The sequence below is a fragment of the Alnus glutinosa genome, chromosome 12 (assembly GCF_958979055.1).
Source record: "Alnus glutinosa chromosome 12, dhAlnGlut1.1, whole genome shotgun sequence".
Taxonomy (NCBI): Eukaryota; Viridiplantae; Streptophyta; class Magnoliopsida; order Fagales; family Betulaceae; genus Alnus; species Alnus glutinosa.
Window position 1 is genome coordinate 16,952,654 of NC_084897.1, and position 25,503 is coordinate 16,978,156.

General features: G+C 40.6%; 1 long non-coding RNA gene and 1 pseudogene across 1 annotated transcript; one reads left to right on the forward strand and one right to left on the reverse strand.

Moving 5' to 3' along the window:
• The window catches only part of LOC133852477 (large ribosomal subunit protein uL14x/uL14z/uL14y-like), a 165,136-nt pseudogene that overhangs the window by 128,140 nt on the left and 11,493 nt on the right, over window positions 1-25,503 (reverse strand).
• Window positions 914-2,208, forward strand: LOC133852313 (uncharacterized). The gene is made up of 2 exons (XR_009895914.1): window positions 914-1,456; window positions 1,537-2,208. It is a non-coding gene; the product is annotated as an uncharacterized LOC133852313 (long non-coding RNA).

The window sequence follows — 25,503 nt, forward strand, 5'->3', positions numbered from 1 at the left end:
AGAAGACAAGCTTCAAAACCCAACGACTGATGTGTAGACAAGAAGTGATGAGGCCATGTTCTTTTACAAACTTTAATCCCATATGCAAAGCATGTATGTATTGTTGCTTCAACTTCATCAAGTTCAGAGGAGTAAGAATATAAGATGGGCCGTCCAGAGGGAGAAAAAGAGGTATGGGAAAGGTCAATAGCCTGAACTTTTAGGAGAATAAGGATAAAAAACTCCATCATCACTAGTGTAAGTTTCCTAGTACATTTGGAAGTCATGGATTTTCTTCAAATTTAGAAACTTTTTATTTTTACGTCTAATCAAAATGATGATTAAGGCTTCGCCCTTATATATTCTACAAAATTAATTTTTTTCTTAAAGTAATTTGATTCAAATAAGTGTTGTTTAATAGTTGTGACTTTTAGAACTATGATTGTTCTACAGTTAAGTACCTTTTAAATTAATTAAGTAATATCTTTCTGCTAGGACTTCAACTCTTGTTTTGAAATTTTTTTATTTTTTGTGTTAGCAAATGGTTTTTATCAAAACAAGTGTACTAGTAAGAACTCGATTAGATTCAAATCGACAAGTGAAGGAGATTATCCTAGACTCAAAGTCATGATATATTACGTTAAGACACCTATTCAAAATGTGTTAAAAAAATATTGATTTGAAAAGCATGATGTGCATATTAGAATATTAAGAATGCGATCATTATACTTTTCATTTATTTAAAAGAAAAGTAACTTTTAATAGGAATCATAAGTTAAGTGGCCCTTTTTTTAAAAAAGAAAAATCAATATTGTCTCATGGTTTAGTTTATGAGCTTCCGAAAAATTAATTATTTAATTAATACACAAGTTGCATTAAAAAAAAAAAAAAATCACTAAAACATGAAAGGTTATTGTTCGTATGAATATGTGAAGATCCTATTGAAAGGCAAATTAAATGAAAACACATCTTTCAAGGGCTGTAGGGACAATTCCATTTTATGAGATTGTAGTTTCATCTTCAACAAAAGGTGAAGAGAAAATTCCCGATAAAAGAAGCATCTCTGTAGAATCAAAAGGCGATTGTATTCTATTGGGGAAATTATCATTCCCAAAAAGCCCGATACCGAACCCTGAGCCTAGTCAGTTTGAACGACCCGAGAAGGTCCGATTGGTCTCAATGCTACAAACTAGGTACACGGAGATCATGGACTCCAAGAGGCCTGGGATCTACAGAGTATTATCACCTTAAAGGGATAGAGCTCCCGGCCAATCCGATACCCCGCATAATCAGCAATAAATCCCAAGTAAATCATGGGCTACTACAAATCCAGAGGGAGGACAGCTAATCCTAAGATATTCGGGGAGTAAATCACGGGTCGTCAATTCTATAAAGGGGTTATGGATCCCGGGAAATATGGGATCCCCTGAACACCATAACTGTGCTTGTGCACCTATAAATTAGCGACTATTCCCAGGTATCAAACTAACTCTACAATTCATATTTTTGTGCACTCTCAATACTCCCATATTATCTATTTTCTGACTTAGGCATCAGAGTGTGACCCCGTTGGCACACCCGACAGGTCTCGTTGTTTTGCAAGTTACGAAGGAAGCGAATCACAAGGTGACACGTCACCAAATCGGAAAACTGCATGAACAATTGGGCACCGTCTGTGGGAATGATTTTATCGTCTCTTACATACAAAATCTGCAATGGTGACGACGAGAACAGAGAACCAAAGAAGACCTCGAAATATTCGGGATAGGCATGAAAGGAACAAAAATGGAGAAAACCCACCTCCAGAAATCCAAATGATAGCTGGAGGGTCCGACGGAGGAGGAGAAGCAAGCTCGGTTTGGAAGGCCTATGCAAGACAGGTGAAGGATTACGAGGTACACTCTATTCAAAAACCTCTGAAATCGAGAAGGTGTGAAACCCTGGTGATAAGGTTTTCAGATGATGACTACGCGGGAGTATCCTCCAACATACCGATGTATTGGTGGTAGTGCTGGATATTGTCGGGCCACAAGATACATCAGATTTTGGTGGACACAGGAAGCTCAGCTGACATTCTATACAAGTCAGCCTTCGAGCTCATGAAGGTTGTAATACCCCGTATTTTAAGATATTAAATAAAATATCTTAAAATAAGATTTAAGACCTAATAATATAAATATAATAAATACGAATATTTATTAGATAAATATTCATCAATCTTTTTTTTCATCAATGTTAAGTATAAATGTTTATAAAATTAAATATTTACTAGAAATATAATAATAGGTCTAATTTATTAAGAGATTTAAATAAAAGAAAATTTGGATGAACAGTGTGTTGATTGATCCACAAAAACTGTCAATCGATCTACACAAATAGTCAATCGATCGACACTAAATAAAGGGAAAACATGTGTGAACAGTGTGTCAATCGATCCACCAAAAAAGTCAATCGATCGACATTATTCAACACATGATAGTAACATCGCCCGAACACTTGTAGTCCGAATTTATTACAAAATCTATCCGAATCTTCGTCCTAGCCGTTGGATATGATCATTTTTGGACGGTCTTGGCCGTCCAAACCATTATAAAACAGAACCCACCCCTCACGTTCAATTCACGCTTCAATTCTCTCCCAAATCTCTCTCGGTTTCTCTCCCGATCTCTCTCAAATTCTGTCTCTCTCACTCTCTTGGGTTAGTCCAACAAAGAAAAAGAAGAAATCAGGAGGATCCTTACTGTAAGTCTCTTTCTCCCAAGCTCTTCTTCTCTCCTTCTCTATCTCTTTGTCTCTCTTTCTCGCTTGTGTTACCTACAATGAAAGAAGAATAGGAAAAAAAAAAACAAAAGAAAGAAGGAAAAGAAAAGGGAAAAAAGAAGAAGAAGAAGATATTTGGTTTTTAATTAAAGTTTTGTTTTAATATTGTGATTTAATGAATTATTTATTAAGTAATCTAACATTTTTAAGTTGTATTTTAAATAGGGTTTTCAAAGTTGAGTAATTAAATATAAAAATACGTCCTTATGATGCCCGAGTGAAAACACATTATTTTACATAAGCGTTGTTATGCTGCCCAAATACTTTTAAGTATTTTAGGCAGTTAATATATATTAAAGCTGTTATTCTGCTCAATTTTTATAAAGATTAAAATAAGAAATAAGCACAAAGTTATTTTATTTCACTTGTGTTTAAAGTATAAAACCCGTTAATTATATTAACATATTTATTAAATTTATTTGACATAAAAGTAAGTCAAATATGGACTTAAATATATTTTGGTATCTCCCTGTTTCAGTTAAAATAACTGAAACAATACTTGCCTTAATATTATTTAATTTAAGGTTGAGTTATTTTGGGTTGCAAAACTCTATTGTAGAAATCATGAGTTTTAACTATTTTATTTATCTATTTTTATAAAATGAGTATTTTGGTTATTATTTATAAATACTATTATAATGCTCGCATGAAATATGTGGCATTATAATTAATCAATTTTATATGTCGTTATAATGTCCAAATGACATTATATTAATTAAAGATCAAAAATGAAGAAAAAAAGAAGAAGAAATATTATGCTTAAGGATCTTATTAAATGCCATGATAAATTCCTCGTAAAATGACTAGTAATAAAATGTAATTGTACTAATTTTATATGCCGTTACTATGTCGGAATAATAATAGGATTAAGAAATCATAAATGAGAATAGGATTAAAACGTATTATTAGTGAATTATATTAATTCACTATTGTATGCATTAAATTGTATTGCAGTGTATCCTTGTGTGTTTGGTTTATGATGTTAATGAAAGGGAAAAGAATGAAGAAAACAAAGAGAAGAAACACTCTGTTGCTCTCACGGATTGCATCTCTTTTAAAAAGAAAACAGAAAAATTCTTTGTTTCGTGCGCTACAGCCAGGGTGTAGTTTTAGCCCTTTTTCTAGAAGCCTTTGTGAACAATTGTGTGGAAATCCTTTTGGAAGCAGAAGACGATGAGTATCTTTATACTTATTGAGGGTGATGCTGGTGGACTTTTCCTTAATATTATGAACACTTATTTATTTATTTGTTTGTGCATGTAATTTTACATATTTTCTATTTTAACTAAACTGGTTAATAACAAAGCTGGTGTGCAAAGGCCATCAGTAGGGCATAGGCCCTGTGAAAGATCTAACAAATAACAACACAGGGATGCAAAGGCTACCAGTAATAATATAATAAGCTTTGATCATAGGCTCTGGATGAAAGAAGCATAGGCTTCAATTTGACAGATAAGCTTAGGCCCCTGATAAAAGAAGCGTAGGCTTCAATTTGACGGATAAGCATAAGCCCCCGATAAAAGAAACATAGGCTTTAAATATACGAAGCATAGGCTTCAATTGGAAGGAACATAGGTTTTAAATATACGAAGCATAGGCTTCAATTGGAAGGAACATAGGTTCTTAGAATAAGTCGTTAACCGAGCAAAGGCTATAACTAGAATTAGGTAAGAATAAAGTTGTCGCTTTAATAAAACTCTGCATATAAAACTGTCATAACATCGCTTTATTATTATATGTATATTCAATTTATGCCCGAAACATGAATTGCATATACATATAATCATAAAGTTACATCTCATTATGTTGTATTCATAAATAAATCAATATTCATTATATTATTGAAAACTGCTGACTCACTTAGGTGTTTTTGTATTATTATTTCTATATGTATTATTTATTAGGGAAAAATACAATTTAGCCCCACAAACTACCATCGATTCTCCGGATGGCACACCAAACTACCAAACCTTGGATTCTGGCCCCCCAAATTACCTGACGCTTGTATTTTGGCCCCATCCGTCAGCTTGGGCCGTCTAACTGGACGGAAACCGAGTCACGTGCGCGTCACGTGACTCATTTAACCAAAAAACCCGAGATTACCCCTCTCCCTACACGTTAAAATTCCCAATTAACCCTTTTAAATTCCCGCCTCCTCGTTCTCTCTCAAAACACGTTTGATGTCCTAACTCCGGCAAGAAGACCGTGAAAGCCTCCCCGACTTTCTCGCTTTTTCTCCTTCTTATGGCTTGCTTTTCCTCCTGCTTTTTTCAGCCTTTTCTATTTTGTGCTTACTGCTATTTCAGCAAAAATGTGAGGAACCTGAGTGCCACGTCCATGTGGTGCTCGGCTTTGCCGTCGAGTTTGCAGTGGAGGACGAGGATCAACCACACGATCTGTACGGAAATCAAACTATCGTTTGACTCGGGGCTCCCGAAGTAGGATTCTAATAATGGAGCTTGCACCGTTAACGGCCAGTCGGCGACTAGCACTTATCATTTCCCAGGCCAAGCCCTTATAAATGCATGAACTCCCACTCGTCTTCTATTGATAAGCTTGAATGGAAGCAGATTCAAGAGGAACAACAGTGATGTGCATGCTAAGGCAATGGCAAGACAGAGAGACCAGTCATGAGAGAAACAAAATATGGTTTGAGCCAAAGCCCAAGGCTACTGAGCAAAAAGTTCTCGTCGTTTACTACCTCTCTCGGAATGGCCAGCTTAAGCATCCTTATTTCATAGAGGATGGAGTGAAATTGAAAGTCTTGGTTGTCGTGCTTCTCGGATTATACATAATAATTTACTCTCCGGGCATGGGGACGGTGCCGTGGATCGTTAACGCAGAGATCTATCCGCTCAAATACGAGGGTTTAGGGGAGGTGTGGCAGCCATGGCCAACTGGTCCTCCAATCTAATTGTGAGCATGACCTTCTTGTCTTTGACCGAGGCTCTAGGTTCCTGGGCCACGTTCCTTCTCTATGCTGCCTTCTCCTTCATCGGCCTTATTGCTATCTTTTTGTTGGTGCCTAAACGAAAAGTCTGCCGCTTGAGCAGATTGAGAACATGTTTTCCAAAGGGTTCAAGCTGTTTGGTAGCAGAGAGAAGACTCAGAAGAGTGATGATGGGGAAGTTGCTTGAAACCACAAAACAAGACAAGCTGTAAATCTAACAACGTTTGCTACTTCTATATTTTTCTGCTTTCAAGTGTGTCTAGTTTATGTCTATACATCTTTTCAAAAATCTGTTTACGAACAATCAACATACATTCATCATGCTTTGTTATGTTTTCCGTAACGATTATATTGTTTGCATATCAAGAATGCCTGTTATATATATATGATTAGGACTAGTAACAACCACATAAGTTTAAGGAAAACCAAGACCGAAAAATTTTCATAGTTGGTCAAATAAAGCAATTAGTTAATGGTAATTCATGTAACTTGTTAGTCTGATCATTTGTGACCTGGTTTGCATGGGTTTTTTGGTTAGTATTAAGAAGTGGGCAAGACTAGCCATTGAAGAGACCATGCTCTGTTTTAAACCTCCAAAACAGAGCACAAAGACTAAACCTCCAAAATAGATCTCTCTCACTCTCACTCTGTTTTGTGCCCCGCCTACGGCCATAATGACTGGGTGGAAAACAAGTATTAAACGCGAAACCACGAGAGCATAAAACCTACAGACGAAAATATCTTCGGGAAGCTTGCAAAAATATTCAACAATTAGATAACCACATTCCACGTCAACTAACTGCAAGGTTGCTTTCTTGCTTTCATCCCTCATCCTGTCCAATGACTCAGTAGTTGCATTTCCGACTTCCACTCTCAAAGTGGGATACTGCTTTAGCTCCTACATGCAACAGAAAATGAACTTATACTTTCTCGTGGTGTACATGCATTTCTTGCATGAGTCAAGAAAAAGATGTTTACCCAAGGGTGACACGTTTCTTGAGCAAGTGATGTTGAACTTCTACACCTGGCTGGAACAAGAGATGAAGCCGATCGAACTTGGACATGTCGCTGGAGTGAACTTTTTATAATAATACATATACATATCTTTGTATATAATTCATAAATATATGCAGGTTTCTCATGCTAGGACCCATACAAGCATGCAACACGGTGAGGAGTAGATGACCGAATTGGGAATCGTCGATGACGACAAAAATGGGTGCTGCAACAGCTCATCGTAGCTCCACTGCTTTTTCTGGTCTTTCCTGAGGCACTTCTCGAGAAAATCTCGGCCGTGTCCAGAACTTTATCAAATGATGATGGGCTTTTCGGCTTTTATTCGTAGGAAATTGAGCTTGTATGCTCTGAGATTCATGTCCCAGGTTTACCAACATGTTCATCGGCAATGAACCATATCCAAGTCTAATGGGTCGATGACACCTAAATTCTGAACAGATGGATATGTAGCTTCAAGGGAGATTAAGCACTCAAACAATAGAATGGGTTTGACAAGATCCATCCCATTGACAATTTTAGTTCAGAACCAGATGCAAACAAATCGGCAAAAACAACCATAGCACGAGTAGAATTGACGCTGAGTAAAAACAACCATAGCACGAGTTAAAACAACCTGAGCAAGGTCACGCTGGAGATCTTCACCAAGCTGGAGCAGAAATGGCTCTCGCACTATGAGAACACAAAGTAGACTCGCATTCTTAGCATCGAAGGTGGCAGAACCACCACCATTGTTGCCGGTTCCGCCCTTATCCACCTCGAGAACCAGATCCGTCTCAAGACCGGCGATGCAAATGGTCTGCCTAACGTGCACTATTAAGTCACATATCTGAAGAGAAGGGCATTTTGGAGAGTTTGTGTAATGTTAAGTCATGTGCACGGCATGTGACTCATTTTCATCCATTTAGACGGCTCAAACTGACGGATGGGGTCAAAATACAAGCGTCAGGTAATTTGGGGGGCCAAAATCCAAGCTTTGGTAGTTTGGGATGCCATCCGGAGAATCGATGGTAGTTTGGGGGGCTAAATTGTATTTTTCCCTATTTATTAATATAGGGTATGAAGAAGAGTATCAAGACTATTCAGATACTTAGATGGATCCTAGTGGCAGTCTTTTGAGGCTAGGTTGGCTCCTGTGTTGTGGACTTTTGGATGTGATGGACTACCCTACTTAGTCTATCCTTTCATGCACCTGTGTCAGACTCTTTTCATATGTTTCTTTGGTGCTGTGATATTTCTTACGGTATGATTGATACCTTATTAAGTGCCGCTTCTGGCACATAGGTTATTAATTTGAATGTAATTAATATCAGCCTTTGGGAGAAAACTAGGAAGAAGGAAAATACCAAACATAGTTGGGGGAGCCGGTCGAAGACCTTGAGGAATTTGAGGTCGTAGACCCGGGAAAGAAAGTTCGAGTAGGCTCACAACTCCCCCAGGAAATGAAAGAGAAGTTAGTAGTGTTCCTACGGTGGAATAAATATGTGTTTGCATGGAGCCATGAAGATATTTCAGGAATAGACCTTATAGTAATAGTCCACAAACTAAACATGGACCCGAGCCACAAATTAGTGAAGCAGCGAAGGTGAACTTTCGCCCCGAAACAAAATCAAGTCGTAGCTGACAAAGTGAAGAAGCTCCTGGAAGCAGGATTTATAAGGGATGTGGACTCCCCCAACTGGTTGGCTAATGTCGTGTTAGTCAAAAAGTCTAATGATAAATGGAGAACGTGTGTCGATTTCATCGACCTGAACAGGGCTTGCTCGAAAGACAGTTTTTCGCTGCCTCAAATGGAACTTCTAGTAGATTCCACATCCCTACATGAACTTCTTAGCGTCATGGATGCGTTCTCAGGGTAAAACCAGATATATATGGATGAGGCATACCAGGAGAAGACATCCTTCATTATCGAACGGGGCTTGTACTGCTACAAGATGATGCCATTCGACCTAAAGAATGTCGGGGCCACATATCAGAGACTGGTCAACAAAATGTTCCAAGATTAGATCAGTCGGAACGTAGAAGTTTAAGCTGACGATATCCTAGTGAAGAGCGCACAAGGAACCAGTCATATAGCTAATCTGAGAGAGACCTTTAACACATTGAGGCGACACAAAATGAAGCTAAATCCAGCCAAGTGCGCCTTTGGAGTCTCATCAGGGAAGTTCTTAGGGTTCATGGTGTCGTAGAGAGTCATTAAGGCTAATCCTGAAAAGGTCAAGGCGGTTCTAGAGATGCAACTGCCCAGAATGATCAAGGAGTTGCAACAACTGACAGGGAGGATAGCCGCCCTGAACCTGTTTATCTCCCGATCGACTGACAAGTGTCTCCCTTTCTTCAAATTTCAAACTTTTGAGAAAGGCATTCACCTAGAGCGACGAATGTGAAGAAGCCATAAACAAGTTGAAATAATACCTGATGAACCCGCCACTCTTGAGCCGACAGACTGAGGGGGAGATACTTTATCTGTACCTAGTTGTATCTCCCTCGGTTGTAAGTTCGGCACTGGTTAGAGAAGACTCAGTGGTTCAACGGCCAGTCTAATTCACCAGCAAAACACTTCACGAAGCTGAGGAAAGGTATCCGCAGATTGAAAAATTAGCCTTCGCACTAGTTATGGAGACTAAGATTGTATTTCCAAGCCCACGCTATATGAGTGCTGACCGAGTATCCCTTAAAAAAAGTGCGGCAGAAGCCGGACCTCTCGGGAAGACTTGTGAATTGGGCGGTACCCCGGGACAGTGATCAAAGGTCAGGATTTGGCTTACTTTTTTGTAGAGTTTTGTAACATTCACAGGAGTGGGGAACTCCTCAAAAGAGAAACGTGGGTGGTCTACGTGGACGAATCTCAGCAAACCAGAAGAGTGGGGTCGGGGTTACCCTCGCTAGCCTCGGAAGAAGAAAAGTTCCAATATGCTATCAAGCTGGATTTTGTCACCACTAACAAGAAGGCAGAGTAAGAAGCCGTTTTGGCTGGACTATCCATAGCTTGGCAGATGGGAGCTTCGAATGTGGAAGTCCGGAGCAACTCTCAAGTGGTGGTGGGCCACGTCCAGGGAAAATACAAAGCTCAAGGAGACAAGATGATGACAGGGTGGCGTTGACAAAGATTTCCTGGAAGACAATGCCCAAGCTGACGCACTGTCTAAATTTGGATCCAAAACCGAGCAGGATATTAAAGCCTCGACACATGAGGTAATAATCCAGGCTGAGCCTTCAATCGCTCTGAGGCAAGATATGAAGCATGTTGATGAAGTTCCAACAAACCCTGAATGGGCCACCGAAATTACACAGTACTTGCAGAATGGCTTGTTGCCCGAAAACAAAGCCCGGTCTCAAAAGGTTAAACTGCAGTCAGCCCGATACAAAATGTTCAAAGGAATCTTGTAACGAAGAGGGTACACACAGCCCTTACTCAAGTGTCTCCCACACTCTGAAGCATAATATGTTTTGAAAGAGATACAGAATATGTACAAAAATCACTCAAGGGATCGGATGCTAGCTCACAAAGATATGCGAGTCGGTTACTATTGGCCTACAATGGGTAAAGACTCGGCAGAGCTGGTGAAGTGCTGTGATAAATGCCAAAGATTTTCAAGGGTCATGAAGAATCCCCCTGAGAAGCTAAGTTACGTATCCTCACCATGGCCGTTCACCAAATGGGGTGTTGACATCGTCGGGCTGATGCCCCTGAGAAAAGGAAGTCGGAAATTTCTTGTGGTTGCTGTAGATTACTTCACCAAATGGGCAGAAGCAGAAGTGAAAAATAATAGACTCCTAATTTACCGTGTGTGTATGAACAGTGTGTAACAAAATATCTAAATACGGAATTTAAATAAGACAAATATTTTGTTAACGAAGTGGAAACTCAACTAAAAGAAAAACCACTCTGGGGCAGCCAAACCCAGGAATTCTACTATTTAGAAGACAAAGCTAGTTACAAAACAGTAACACACACATACCCTGATGCAGCAATAGTACTTTGCACTCTGACGTGTACCTACACAAGAACGTTTCCCAACCAAGTCTCCTACCTAAAGGGGTCTTCAATGGATTCCTTTAGCTTAGGGCTCCTCCCTAAGCTATACTTCACACGATCAAGTCGCACAATGGACAACTCTTAGAGAGCTAGCAGATCTTCACAATTTCTACCTAAACACCCTCTCTAAGCTCAAGAGAATTCAATACCGAATTCTGTAAATAATACATGCCTAGAGACCTCTATTTAGACACTATAGAAGACCTAAATTGAGTCTGATTCTCTAGGCCGCATCCGGACGTAAGCTCAGAGCGTCTGGACAGTAAACTATAGCTGCTTTTCCATAACACGCTTCACGCATTTCCTTATTAAGGCCCCGTCCAGATGATGTTGCCCTAGCGTCCGAATGGTTGTAGGCTGTCTTCCCGATTTGTGTCTACAAAGGACTCTAGGTTTTTCTCGAACACTGAAGAGCGTCCGGACGATGTTGCCCTATCGTCCAGACGGATGCATGCTGAGCTGGCAGAATCTTCTCTACACAAAAGGCGTCCGAACACTTCACAGGCCCGTCCTAACGAAAACAAGGGATCCGACTTTGGGAAACTGTGCAGAATCTTCCTGAAACTCTGAAATTACCTTCTTGAAGCTTGTGACACTGTAACTTGTCATTATAAGGCCCTTTCCATATTAGAGAAATAATCTCTATATTATTTGAAGACTTTGAAATAATACGGTATCCCTGTTAAAGCAGCAACCTTACAATATAGTGTTTTTGTCAACAGAATGTGGCCAATAAACTAACAAACTCCCCCTTTAGCCATTCTTGGACAAAAAACACTTGACCGGTTTAAAAATACAATCCTGGTTCAAAAATAAAAATACTCCCCCTTTTTGTCTCAAAATGACAAAAGGTAAACAGAGTATTGAAAAACTACACACAAAAAGTTCTAAAATCCAAAAATAATAGGGATAATAGAGAAGTGTCTACAAGTAGCCCATGAAAAATAAAATGGACTTCTAATTTAACAGTGTGTGTGAACAATGTGCAACAAAATATTAAATGCTGAATTAAAGGAGACAAATATTTTGTTGACGAAGTGGAAACTCAATTAATAGAAAAACCACTCCGGGGCAGCCAAACCCAGGATATCCACTATTTAAAAGACAGGACTAGATACAAGATAGTAACACTCACATACCCCTAATGCAGTGGTCGTACCTTGCTCTCTAACGTGTAACCCAACACGAATGCCTCCCAACTAGGTCTCCTACCTGAAGGGGTCTTCAATGGAATCCTTTACCTTAGGGCCAACCCCTAAGATAGAATTCACAGCTGATCAAATCACACACTTGACAAGAGCTAGAGAGCTAGCAGATCTTTAATATCTCCCTAAACACCCTCTCTAAGCTGTAGAGAATTCACCACCGAATTTTATGTTGAAAGCATGCCTAGAGCCTCTTATTTATAGGTTTAGGAAACCCTATTTTGAGTCAAAAATGGAGTTTGAGGCACGCGCGTCCGGACAGGAGCTTTGGGCCATCTGGACGGGCCAAGTTTTTCTTGTCTGAAAAGTATTCTGGAATTTTCTGCAAGGTCGTCCGGACGGGCAAATCTTTCCGTCCAGATGGGGTTCGTCCAGACTCTTCTAGGGCCGTCTGGATGGTTAGTTGACAGTATTTTTTGTCAGCTTTCCAACGACGCCGATTTCGTCCCAATCCGATATTTGAGTAAAACGTTATGATCAAAATACCGTAGGGAGTCTGGACGGCTTGACCGAGCGTCCGGACTATAAACTTCAACCGCCTTTCCAAAGTAGCACTGAAAGCTTGCATAACAAGGCCACGTCTGGACGGTGTTGCCCTAGCGTCCGGACGGTTGCACTTCGGCTGCACAGAATTACCATAATAAGGCTTGGAGCGTCCTGACCTTGAAGGCTGACGTCCGGATGGTTGAACTGGTGCACGCAATTTCCATATATGAAGCTTGATCGTCCAGACCATAAAGACTGCCGTCCGAACGGTTGAAATTTGAATGCACGTCTTGCCTTATAGAGAACATTGTCCAGACGGGATCACACATCGTCCAGACGGTAGCAGCCGTCTTCCCATAACTGTGTCTTGAGTCAAAAACCCTAATGCTTGTCAAACACTGAATGGCGTCCGGACGGTATAGCCACGCCGTCCAGACGGATGCGCTGGAACACTGGGGTCTTCTCAAACTCTGAAGTGCGTCTGGACGGATGAAACCTTGAACTGTTCGAAGCATCTGGACACTGATGGGCGTCCGGACGGCTGATAGGGAACCGAAATAAATCCTTGACAACTTCACAGAATCTTCTCGAAGAACATAGATGAAGAGTAGACTCTGGATAAAGCAGCATTCTTGTGAAAGCATCAACATTACATAGAAGTGATTTTGTCCAATAGAATGCAGCCGACACAAAAACTAACAGCCCAAATAATCAGAAGTTTGTAAAACAACTAATAGAGGAAGGAACCAAAATCCTCCATGTACCAAATCCTGCTGATCCACTGAAAGCAAGTGAGAGAGATCCGTACAATAAGCTAGATTTGTTCTATTTCGGCTTCTAGCTCTTGAAGCCGGGTACCATAGACTGAAAACCTTTAGTCACTTGAGTTTGCTAAGCCTGAAACTAATTATCCGCATATTGAAATCCTCTAGTCAACTGGTCTGCAAGATAAATTAGAAGATTCACCACTAATCGCATGTAGTTGGCTGGGAAGGAATCTGCAGCATAAAACAAAGAAAGTTAGGAAAATTATTAACTCGGTTGGCAATGCAATTTTATTACAAATATATATATATATATATATATATATATATATATATATATATGGGGTAATTATTAACTCGGTTGGTATATACTAACATCATTGAAGCTCAATTCCGTTGTAGTGCTAGTGAGTACACTTCTTCGCGGACTACTTGGAGTGGACACCCTCTTCCTCCTAGGGCAAGTCCTAGTGTTATGGCCAACCCTCCTACAATTTGTACACCTCATAATTACTGTAATGCCCGGGACATTTTTAATAATTAAAGTATAAATTTGAGTAAATAATTTATTAAACTTAATTAGATGTATTCAAAATGCAAGATAATATTTTTAAAGACCAAAGTTTATAAAATGAGTTTATTATGATTAAATAAAAATAAGTCTATTTGATATGGTAGAATAAAACAAAATGTTTTATCTATACCCTATAGACTTGTAAATGGTAGCCAAAAAAATAAAAATGCAAGAGAATATTGTTAAAGTCCGAAGAAAAGAAAAAGAATTAGAAAAGAGAAAAAGAAAAAGGATTAGAAAATAAAAAGAAAATAGAAATAAAAAAAGAATTAGAGAAAAAAATGGAATAAGAAAAGAAAATATATATATTAAAAAAAAAAACAAAACAAAAAAAAAAGGTGTGGGGCGCACACCTACGCCACACATTCGTAAAAATAAGTGAAGGGCCGCTTGGCCCTTCACATGAGAAAAGAAAGGATGGCCCTTCCCAATGGTAAAAAGAAAAAGAGAGGCATAATGCCTCTCTCTTTTATCCTCTTTGGTTTTTCATAGAAAAATCATGATCTACGGAGATCCAACCGTCCAAACTCAAACCCGACTTCGGTAACGTGATCTACAAAGCCTGATCTACGTTTTTACCAATAGTTTTGAGGTAAAACACTAAACTCGTGTTCTTGAGATTTTAGGTTAAAATCTTGAAATGTGAGTTTAATCTAGTGTTTTCTTTAGGTAATGGGTTATTTGGAACTTGCTTGAGACTATCCAAACCATGGGTTTTGGTTTGATGAATTTTTGGTGAGTTTCCTCAAACCCTAACTTTTGGGTATTTAATTTTAGTTGTATTTTTATGTAATTAACCTTTAGTAAATGATATGAGTTAATAATATTGTGTTTGGGGTTGTGATTTATAAATTATGGGTTAAGATTGGAAACCCTAATTTGATGGGTTAAATTAATTTGGCGTTTTTAAATGTCTAAAATCTAGATTGTTAATTTCGGGATTAATGGTGGTTATTGTGATGATTAATCCCAAATTAACTATGGGTTTTGTAAAAAGATTAGTGAACGTAATTTTACAAATAATGTTATTTTAAATGTGTTAATGATTTAAGTTAATAAGTTTGTGATTATTGTAAAAAGATTAGTGAGTATAATTTTAGGGTTAATGTTAGTATATAAGTGTTAGTGAAATTAATTGTGGGTTAGTAAGTAATAATATGAGTAAATAGTTAAATAGTGATTTTAATATCTAAATCTTAGTAAATACTTCGGGTTAGTATTGTTTGAGTTTTACTTAGTGTATAGGATTTGTGTGTAGACGTTTGGAACCCTTACAAATATTATTGGTTTTCGAACGGTTTAACCTTGAGCGATTCAAGTGCTAATTAGGGTGATCATTATTTAAAGTGCCAAATAGTGCGATGTGTTATTCTACAATGATATATTGCAAGGTGGTGTCTAGGAGACCTAGTGCTTAATATCCGCGCATCCAATGTGAGTATTTTACTCACTAAGAAAATGTACTTTTATGTATTTAATAGATTTGCAAATGATATATGATTTTATTACCGAACCGACAATATGTTGACAATATGTTTTGGATATGTTGAGTAATTTCAATTATGTTGAAGTATATTGAAAATTTAATTACTTCTAATTTCTAACAAGTGTGTGCAATAGTGTGCAACAAAATATTGAAATGCAGAAATAAAGGAGACATATATTTTGTTGACGAAGTGGAAACTCAGTTAAGAGAACAACCACTTCGGGACAGCCAAACCCAAGATATCCATTATTCAGAAGACACAGCTAGTTACAAAGCAGTAGCACTAATATACCCTTATGCAGTGGTCGTACCTTGAACTCTGACATGCAACCCAACACGAACGCTTCCCAACCAAGTCATCTACTTGAAGGGGTCTTCAATGGAATCTTTTACCTTAGGGCCAACTCCTAAGATAGACTTCAATTCAGCACAGCAACAGCTTAAACGAGATCAACTCAGCACAACAACTCTAAAATAAAACTCTCTAAGCTCTATGGAATTCAATACCGAATTCATACAATTCTCAAGCCTAGGGAACTCTATTTATAGGCTACAGGTTCAAATCAGCATCTGGCTTCAAATACCTAGGCGCTGTCCCAACGGTAGACATAAGGCTTCCGGACGGACAATTGTACGATCGACTTTCCAAATTTCGGTTCTTAGTGTATTTATTTATGCTAAGACGGTGGGCTCATAATTTCACCTGTACGGATGCAGCAGCCCCCGTAACCATGTAGGCATTGATGCTTTGGTTGTAGGTTCTGCAGATATAGATATTGACTCGTCCACCTAGTGTATGGAATGCTATGATTGGAGCACATCGCGACAATCATAAGTCATGGACTCATGGGTAGTCTGATTTGAGTATTTTATTTATGGCTCATGTCCTACATGGCATATGTATTTGTTGAGCCTGTATTTTATATGTAGTTAGTGTAATGTGTTTTATAAGCCTTAAATAGATCGACTTGTAAATGGCTCTTGTTGTAATCAACTGTTATGTATTAGATGTACTTCCGCTTATGATATGTGTTCCGCTGCACATTGATTATTATTTTTCGCTATTAGATGTAACTCTAAATATCAGGTACATGTTATGGAACGTGTACGTTATGTTGGTTGAGCAACACGTAGTCATGCCACTGTGATCCGTTTGTATGTTTTCCAAAAAAAAAAAAAAAGGGTCGTCACAATTACCCCACCCTGTCTCATATAGTATGGATTCCTTGGCTCATCAAGACCCCATCTCCTCACCCTCTTGGGCCTGTCTAGGGCAGCTTTAACAACAGGTGGGTCTACCTCATCTTGTTCGATTTTGACCCATTGATCTTCACTTGGCATTGGATAGATCATTGGGTCATATGCCTTCTTGAAGGTCACAACACTATAGTACTGATGCAGGTACTATTTAGGTTTTTGGCCATTATATAATATGGCAGAGATGGCATGTGGGCATGGAATGCCAGTCATGTCCCACTGCCTGCACCCACAACTACAGTGCGTCAAGTAAACCACAAATGTACCATAACTGCAGTCCACCTCAAAGAGTCCCTCCCCAGCATAATGTGAAGTGCACTTTCTAGCATCCTTTCCACACAGCTCCAACTTCCCCAATATCTTCGGGCACTAGTCCCGATGAAAATTATTGGACTTCTAAAAATAAAGTGTGCAATCAAGTGTCAACAAAAATCAAGCACAGCGGAAAATAAAAGACACACAGTTTTTGTTGACAAAGTGGAAACTCAATCAAGAGAAAAACCACTCCGGGGCAGCCAAACCTAGGAATTCCACTATTCAGAAGACAAAGCTAGATACAAGATAGTAACACTCACATGTACCGATGCAGTGGTCGTACCTTGCTCTCTGACGTGTAACCCAACACGAACGCTTCCCAACCAGGTCTCCTACCTGAAGGGGTCTTCAATGGAATTCCTTACCTTAGAGCCGACCTCTAAGATAGACTTCAGTTGTAGCGTAGCACACTTGAAACGGCTTCAAAGGGATCTTGAACTTCTCTAAGCTCTTGTGGAATTCAATATCGAATTCTTGCAGTTCTCAATGCCCAGGGGCCTCTATTTCTAGGCTGAGGTGCAGAATGGGCGACTGCTGTAATATGTACGGACGCCGTCCGGACAATGAACTTGGGCCGTCCGGACGGACAACTGTGCGACAGGATTTTCTGAAAATTTTGCGGAAAATCTTTCCTGTTTAAGAGCCGTGATCGGATGGTGAGACACTGACGTCAGGACGGTCGCACGTCCGCTACAAGTAATTTCCATATAAGGCTTAGCACGTCCGGACCAAGGGGGATGAACGTCCGGACGACAATTCTTCAACACGCAATTTCCATATCTGCTATGCGTGCGTCCGGACCAAGAGAGGCAGACGTCCGGACAGTTGAAGTCAAATCGGCAATTTCCTTAACTAATGAGCGCGCGTCCAGACCAAGGGTGACTAACGTCCGGACGGTGATATTTGAATTGCGATTCTTGCCTTAAGGAGACGCACGTCCGGACGGGATACCACATCGTCCGGACGGTTGATCGATCTTCCCTTTATTGGAACTTGGAAAGAATCTGAGACTGTTTGAGTACTGATAGGCATCCGAACAGGCTGCTGCGATGTCCGGACGGATGCAAGCTGGAACAGAAGCTTCTCGATTCAGTGTAGGGTCCGGACGGAAAAGATACGTCGTCCAGATGGAAGATGCTGTTCTGTCTGGCATCCGGTCGAGATGAACACGTCGTCCGGACTGATGGAACAGTGGACAGATGGGCATCCAGACGGGATGACACGTCATCCGGACGGCTGACAGGGAATCTGAAATCTTCTATCTTTTTCGTAGTGCAGAGTCTTCTAAAAATGCTCTGACAAGTGGAATCCCTTTTTACAGCATCTTTACACATAAGTGATTTTGTCCAAACACAGAATGAGGCCAAAATACTAACAAACTCCCCCTTTGGCCATTCTGGGACAAAAATCACTTGACCGGTTTGAAAATTCAATCTTGGTCCAAAAATTAAAAATTACTCCCCCTTTTTGTCACAAAGGGACTAAGGGTAAAACAGAGTAATAAAAACCAACTGTCATAAAAATTACTCCCCCTAAAGGTCTAAGAAGGACCCGGGTAAACAGAGTAATATTAGTTTAAGTTTTTAACAAAATAACAGAAACTAACAAAATGTCTCAAAATAACAAAAAAAACAATAAAACAGAGGGAAATCAAACATCCTCTAGCATGTGTACAGTCTGAGCTGCAGCATCCTCATCATCACTGCTGTCCGGATGATGGACTCGAAGGCACTCCTGAAGGTCCAAATGGGTCTGCTCCACCCGCTTGTTGATGGACCGCACTTCGAGCTGCAAGGAAGAGATGGACTGCTGCATGGTGGACATTCCTTCCTGAATGGCAGCTAAGGCCTCCATGATCTGAGAATAATTTGCCTCTGGCTCAGATGGCTGGACGATATGAGAGGATGAAGCCAAGTCTGGAAAAGCAACATGCATAGCAGCAGGCATGTCATCATAAGAATCCTCTTGTCTCAGCTGTGCATTCGACTTCATCAGTGTTTGTTTGCTGAGGGGCTACTGGATCTTCATCCTAGGCTCTCCAATCACATTGATACCCGACTGAAGGATGATCTGAGTGATTAGACAGCCGGAGGGGAGACCGGTATTGCTCTCATCACGAGCCTCGAGCATGACTCCCAGAATATGCTTGCAAAGACAGAAAGACAAGCGAAGATGAACAACATAAACAAACTGTACCCTCTTCAGTATCAGATCACTGCACCTGGCAACTGGCCAGAGATTGTGCTGAACAATTTTGGCCAACATACGATGAGCCGGAGCTAGTGCACCAATCCTGATATTAGTTGGACGCCCCTCACCCTGTGGAAGGGCATGGAAGAACTCTCGGAGATCGTCCATAGATGGAGGACGCACCACCTCATTGTAAGGACTGGTACTCCGAGGAACCGACTGATGGTCTGGGGATCTACAGTGATGATGTGTCCGTCAACAGTGGACTGCAGTACCATCCCATGCTCATCATCCTGAGCCACCTCAAGGTTGGCATAGAAGAGCCTAACTAGCCTGGTGAGGACTGTTAGTATTTTGGCCTCATTCTGTGTTTGGACAAAATCACTTAAGTGTAAAGATGTTGTAAACAGGGATTCCATTATTCAGAGTCTGCAAGTCAGAAGAATTCAAGTTCCTTGTCAGTCGTCGGGACGATCGAACCATCCCGTCCGGACGCCCATCTGTCCACTGTTCCATCCGTCCAGACGACATGTCATCCCGTCTAGACGCCAAACAGACCAACATCATCCGTCCAGACGAAGTGTTCATTCCGTCCGAACTCCATACTGTATCGAGAAGTTTCTGTGCTAGGTTGCATCCGTCCGGACGTTTCAGCAGCACGTCCGGACGCCTCTCAATACTCGATCAGTTTCTGATTTCTTTCCAAGTTCCAAGAAAGGGAAGATCAATCAACCGTCTGGATGATGTGGTATCCCGTCCAGACGCGTGTCTCTTTAAGGCAAGAATCACAATTCAAATATGACCGTCTGGATGTCTGACAGCTGTGGTCCAGACGCGCGTGCATCAAAGAAGGAAATTGGCGATTTGACTTCAACCGTCCGGACAACTGCCTATCATGGTCCGGACGCGCACATTACCGAAATGGAAATTGCGTGTTGAAGAATAGCCGTCTGGACGCTCGAGAGCCTTATAAGGAAATTACTTGCAGCGGACGTGCGACCGTCCGAACGATGTGCCATCCCGTCCGGACGACTTCCTTAAACAGGAAAGATTTCTCCGCGAAATTTTTGGAAAATCTTGTCGCACAGTTGTCTGTCAGGACGGCCCAAGTCCACCGTCCGGACGGTGCCCAGGTATATTTTGCCTGACGCTCATTTGAGCCCCCAGCCTATAAATAGAAGCCCCTGGGTACTGAGAACTGCAAGAATTCGGTGTGAATTCCATTAGAGCTCAGAGAAGTCACCAATCCCTCTGAAGCCGTTTTACAAGTGTGCTGTGCTATAAACCGAAGTCTATCTTAGAGGTCGGCTCTAAGGTAAGGAGTTCCATTGAAGACCCCTTCAGGTAGGTGAACCTGGTTGGGAAGCGTTCGTGTTGGGTTACATGTCAGAGATCAAGGTACGACCACTGCATCGATACATGTGAGTGTTACTGTCTTGTATCTAGCTATGTCTTCTGAATAGTGGAATTCCTGGGTTTGGCTGCCCCGGAGTGGTTTTTCTCTTAACTGAGTTTCCACTTCATCAACAAAAATCTGTGTGTCATTTACTTTCCGTTGTGCTTTAATTTTTGTTGACACTTATGCACACACTTTATTTTTAGAAGTCAATTCAATTTTTTAAGGACGATGCAGGCACAAGTGTAGAGGTAGCCCCAGTGATAGGTCTGGATAGTCTCATAAATGTTATCCAATGGAGGCACCATGATGTCAACACGAACCACGTTTCGCTCAGCGAGGACATTGCGGTCCATGATCTTGGCTTGGATTGCACTCTGCTCTTCCTCTATCCTCTGGCGGACCCGGCACTGGGAGCTGATGGCAGACATGATTTCTGCAAAAGAACCAACAAGAATTTTTGCCAAAAATAATCCAAAAAAAATATTCTTGTTAGTGTAATAAAAATTTGGCAGAATAACGGCAGTAACAAGGACTTTTGTAAAAAATAAAAACAGAGAATATCACAATTAAGTCCAAAGAATTTCAGCATGGCAGATATCCCAAAAAAAAATTCCAAAAAAAAAAATCTAACAGTTGCAAAATAAACTGAAAGAAATAAGACAAGAAAAGAAAATACCTGGAATGGGAGTGAGAATTCACACAAACAAAATGAGATCACTCCAAAAACTCAAGAAATCACTCACAAAGTGCCAAAGGAAGGATTTTGTGGGGTATGGAAGAGTGAGATCGGCGATCTGGGCTATTTATAGCCTCTGTGGGGTGCCCGTCCGGACGGTGTTATGATGACGTCCGGATGCGCGCTGCCTCGGAAAGGAGCCAAACGGTTACGCACGTCCGGACGAATTAAATTACCCGTCCGCCCGAGGATGACAGCTCACGTCCGGACGTGGAACGGATCCCGTCCAGACGACAAAAAGCCGTCCGTTCGGACTCCAAAAAGGGAACCGTCCGAACTGCTGAACTCCACCCTTCCGGACGCTCCACACAGAAACACCAGAAAAACTGAGGAAAATTTTACAGAGATAAAATTTTCTCAAGTTAGTGTCAGAACATGCATGTATAATCAACTGATAACACAATCAGAGAGCATCTCAAAACTAAACAGAGATATAAAAGAGAGTTGTGATTTTAATTAGCACAAGTATTTTTCCTGGTTGTAGAAAATTCAAATAGACAACTCAACTCACTCAATGCACGTGTGTGTGTGAAGACTCTTTTCCCACAAGGTATGACTTTCAAAAATTTGACCAATAACAACCAGATTTTCTTAGACAGGAGAGAAAATAAATGGAAGATAAGCAAAAAGTCAAACCTTACTAGGGCCTAGCCACCCTCATCTGATACACTCCCCCTGCGATGCAGCACCTAAGTCATTTACTTGTACCATGAAGGACAACATAAATGTTTTACTTGCATGTAAAGGGCAAGGCATAAAGCAAATGTAGCACATAAGCAGAGAATATATACTGTAAAGCATAGATTTCATACGATTAACTGCTTGTTTCTTATGGTGCTGCAAACTATAGGGAGTGCCAGAGTTTATAGGCTCTAGGTTCAACTAGCATGAGGTCAATTTGGTCATCGTATCAAAAACCTTCTCTTATCCAGAATTTCTAGAAACAAAGAGGTCAGAGAAGGAAAGATGTACCTTTAGGGGAGCCTGGGATAGTGCACTTTTTCATCGCGTGAGGAAAAGAAGCTATCCTACTTTTTGCATAAACAGGAAAAACACTTTGCCAATATAGTCATAAACACTCAATTATATCTGAGAAGAGTAGATTAATGCATACAGAATTGAGATATCAGGCAAAAAGACATGCAATATCTAAAACGCCAAGAGAAAATAAATCCTGCAAATTCTCCCCAATTTTTTTTTTTTTTGAAAAATAAAAAAATAAAAAAAACAAAGACATGCTTATGGAAAAGGAAATGACATCTAATCCCAGCATGTAACGTAAAACCAAACCTGTCCTCATGGAGAGAGGTTTAGAAATACCAAGATAGAAAAGAAGCAGCTCGACGTGGTTTAACTGTCATCCCCAAAAAAAAATATATGCAGATGTTTCTCAAGAAAACCAGAGAAAATATGGGGATAGAATAAAAGGTTCCTGAAATAGAATGAAAAGCATGAATAAGATATGACATGATAAACGATGCAATACAAACATACCTGACATGCACTAGGATTTAGGAACCAAAATCCTAGGCATGGGAAGACTTCACCTTTACTAGGTGAGTCCACTCCCCCTCAAGGGGTGAATGGTCTCATCCTTCTTGACCCATACCTGCTTGACTCGTGGTGGTAGCTTGCAGGTCTTGCCCATGTTGTCCATTCTCCTTAGCATGCCTTGCATCAGGCTCAAAAACCCTTCATAGTCATGGTAGCTAATGGGCTTCTGCGGCTTTCTCTTGTAGCGCCTTGATTTGTTCTTCTTTGATTTGCCACTCTGATAGGCAGGAACAAACTATTGCTGATGCCGTGGAGCCCGAAGCACCGTAGGAGGTAGAGTGCCTGATGTAGCTCTAGTTGGCAGCTTCCTCTGAACCATCAACTTCTGGAGTTATGGGCATTTGGATCGGATGTGACCAGTGATGCCGCAGTGATGGCAGGTGGGCAAGCTTCTTTTGTTTGAATGCTTCTTGACATTCTCTGTAGAATTAAGGTTAGCATTCTTACAAACAACATTGCCCTTACCTTTTATATGTCTCCTATGCAAAGGGACATATTTTGCTGAGGAAGAATCTTCACTTCACTTTTCTTCAGAGCATCCTGCTTAATCCAAGGCTTGTGGGATTTCAACAAATAACAATTTGGCCTAATATGACCAATCTTCCCACAATTATGACAAGTAGGGACAAACTTACCATGAGCTTGTGTACCTGTATCTTTGGATTTGGGCATCACACAATTATTCAAGCAAGAATTATCCAAACAAGCAGTGTTTACTATCACAGGCTTAATAATACTGGAATCTAATTCAGAATCAGAAGCATGTGAAGTAGAAGCACTCAAATCATCAATTATTAAACCAGGCTTGTTCAAAATATCTGAATGAATACACAACATGCTTTTCAAATTATCACTAGAGAATTTTGCCAATTTATTCTCAAGTTCATCAATAATATTAAGCAACATGGTATTCTCAGATCTCAAAGAGTCAATCAAAACATGCGATTCAGATAACTGAACAATCAAATACTCTTTTTCTTGTTTCACCTTTTTGAGATCTTTTGGAGAAACAATTTCATCTAATTTTTCAAAAACTTTAGAGAGCTCAATATCATAATTTTCTTCAGATGACTGAGAAAAATCCATGATAAACGGTGTAATAAAAAAATATAAGTCACAAAGAGATGAGGATCACACTCAGGAAATAAAACCTTTCAACAGAGTGTGCCTGCTCTGATACCAATTGAAAATTATTGGACTTCTAAAAATAAAGTGTGTGCAATCAAGTGTCAACAAAAATCAAGCACAGCGGAAAATAAAAGACACACAGTTTTTGTTGACGAAGTGGAAACTCAATCAAGAGAAAAACCACTCCGGGGCAGCCAAACCCAGGAATTCTACTATTCAGAGGACAAAGCTAGATACAAGATAGTAACACTCACATGTACCGATGCACTGGTCGTACCTTGCTCTCAGACGTGTAACCCAACACGAACGCTTCCCAACTAGGTCTCCTACCTGAAGGGGTCTTCAATGGAATTCCTTACCTTAGAGCCGACCTCTAAGATAGACTTCAGTTGTAGCGCAGCACACTTGAAACGGCTTCAGAGGGATCTTGAACTTCTTTGAGCTCTTGTGGAATTCAATACCGAATTCTTGCAGTTCTCAATGCCCAAGGGCCTCTATTTATAGGCTGAGGTGCAGAATGGGCAACTGCTGTAATATGTACAGACGCCGTCCGGACGGACAACTGTACGACAGGATTTTCCAAAAATTTCGCTGAAAATCTTTCATGTTTAAGAGCCGCATCCGGACGGTAAGACACTGACGTCCGAACGGTCGCACTTCCGCTGCAAGTAATTTCCATATAAGGCTTAGCGCGTCCGGACCAAGGGGGATGAACGTCCAGACGACAATTCTTCAGCACGCAATTTTCATATCTACTATGCATGCATCCGGACCAAGAGAGGCAGACGTTCGGACGGTTGAAGTCGAATCGGCAATTTCCTTAACTGATGAGCGCCCGTCCGGACCAAGGCTGACTGACGTCCGGACGGTGATATTTGAATTGCGATTCTTGCCTTAAGGTGACGCGCGTCCGGACGGGATACCACATCGTCCGGACGGTTGATCGATCTTCCCTTTATTGGAACTTGGAAAGAATCTGAGACTGTTCGAGTACTGATAGTTGTTCGGACGGGCTGCTGCGATGTTTGGACAGATGCAAGCTGGAACAGAAGCTTCTCAATACAGTGTAGGGTCCGGACGGATGATGCTGGTCTGTCTGGAGTCCGGTCGGGATGAATACGTCGTCTGGACGGATGGAACAGTGGACAGATGGGCGTCCGGACGGGATGACACGTCGTCCAGACGGCTGATAGGGAATCTGAAATCTTTTATCTTTTTTGCAGTGCAGAGTCTTCTGAAAATGCTCTGACAAGTAGAATCCCTTTTTACAACATCTTTACACATAAGTGATTTTGTCTAAACACAGAATGAGGCCAAAATACTAACACCGGACATACTCCCTTATTCCCTGCCTCTTCTTCTAGAACCACTTCATCAACGACTTCCTAATCATCTCCAACATGGTAATTATTTTCTTGTCTCGGGCTTTGATGATGTATGAGTTAAAGCACTCACATAGGTTGTTCATGATTAAGTCGCACTTTGGGATGGTGTCAAAAAAGCCCTAGCCCAATCATTCGGGTCTATCTTCTCCAAATAAGCATGAGCTACTGGACTCAATTTCTTCAACGCCTCCATTTCCCTTTGGAATCCAACTGTATAGCCAG